Source organism: Cebus imitator, unplaced genomic scaffold (genome assembly GCF_001604975.1).
Source record: "Cebus imitator isolate Cc_AM_T3 unplaced genomic scaffold, Cebus_imitator-1.0 Scaffold169, whole genome shotgun sequence".
In the NCBI taxonomy this organism is placed as follows: domain Eukaryota; kingdom Metazoa; phylum Chordata; class Mammalia; order Primates; family Cebidae; genus Cebus; species Cebus imitator.
In genome coordinates, this window is record NW_016107484.1 from 2,316,860 (window position 1) to 2,318,650 (window position 1,791).

The following is a 1,791-nucleotide window of genomic DNA, read 5'->3' on the forward strand; positions in this document are numbered from 1 at the left end:
GACCTCATCTGTCTTGTCCACTGAAATCACTAGCTTATGGCTTTGTGCAGATGACAGCAAGCAATCAATTACAAGTCTATATGGTTTTTTTTTGTTTGTTTTGAGAGGAAGTTTTGCTCTTATTGCCAAGGCTGGATTGCAGTGGCACAGTCTTGGCTCACTGCAACCTCTGCCTCCCCAATGCAAGCGATTCTCCTGCCTCAACCTCCCAAGTAGCTGGGATTACAGGTGCCCACCACCATGCTCCGATAAACGGGGTTTCACCATGTTGACCAGGCTGGTCTCAAACTCCAGGCGATCCACCTGCCTTGGCTTCCCAAAGTGCTGGGATTACATGAGCCACCATGTCCAGCCACAAGTCTGTATGTTATGAAAGGAGAAAGAAATGTGGAAAAATGCAGTAAAGAGAACTAAGGCATTGTAGTTAATGCAGCAGTGACTTCAGAGCTTAGTTAGCACAATTCAGTTTTCAACTGGCCTCTGACTCTAGTTGCACAGCAGGACTAGATGAGTATTAGATTCTGAAAGTGAGAACTGACATAGATACTACCACCTTTGAAGGTGCTTGCTGAGCATCCAGGCCAGATCCTTGCTGCCATCTGTGCATAATCTCTTCACCTTGAACCAAAGTGAAAAACTATGTTTCGGGAAATATGTATCACGACATATATGCAAACAAATGTTATATACAAGATTGTTGGTAGGCAAAGTGGCTCATGCCCGTAATCCCAGTGCTTTGTGAGGCCAGAGTAGGAGGATCACTTGAGCCCAGGAGTTCAAGACCAGCCTGGGCAATATAGTGAGAAATCTCTACCAAAGAATTATATACTTTTAATTAGCCAGAAATGATGGGGTGCGTCTATAGTCTGAGCTACTCGGGAGACTGAGGTGGGAGGGTCACTTTTGCCTGGGAGGTTGAGGTTGCAGTGAGCTGTGATCATGCCACTGCACTCCAGCCTGGCAGCCTAGGTGACAGAGCAAGACCCTATCTAAAAAAAAAATTTTTTTTTTTTTTTGAGACAGAGTCTTGTACTGCCACCCAGGCTGTGGTGCAGTGGCATGATCTCGGCTCACTGCAATCTCTACCTCATGGATTGAAGCAATTATCCTGCCTCAGCCTCCCGAGTAGCTGGGGCTACAGGTATACGCCACCCTGCCCAGATTATTTTTTTGTATTTTTAGTAAAGACAATGTTTCACCATGTTGGCCACGATGGTCTCAATCTCCTGACCTCGTGATCCACCTGCTTTGGCCTGTCAAAGTGCTGGGATTACAAGCGTGTGCCACTGCTCCCAGACTAAAAATTTTTTTTTTAATTAGCCAGGCATGGTGACACGCACCAGTAGTTCCAGCTACTTGGGAGACTGAGGCAGGAGAACTGCTTGAACCTGGGAAGTGAAGGTCGCAGTGAGCCAAAATATCATGCCACTGCACTTCAGCCTGGGCACAGAGTAAGACTTAGTCTTAAAAAAGTAAACTTTTGGCCGGGCGTGGTGGCTCACGCCTGTAATCCAAGCACTTTGGAGGCCAAGGCGGGCGGATCACCTGAGGTCGGGAGTTCAAGACCAGCCTGACCAACATGGTGAAACCCCGTCTTTTAAAAAAAAAAAAAAGTAAACTTTTTTTTAAAAAAAGCTCAAAGGAATGAGGCACCTCTATGAGTGTGTGTGACACACACACGCACACACACACACGGTCATCCCTCATCTGTGGGGAGATGGGTTCCAGGGTCCCCCAGCAGATACCAAAATCTAAGGATGCTGAAGTCCATTATATAAAAGGGCATAGTAT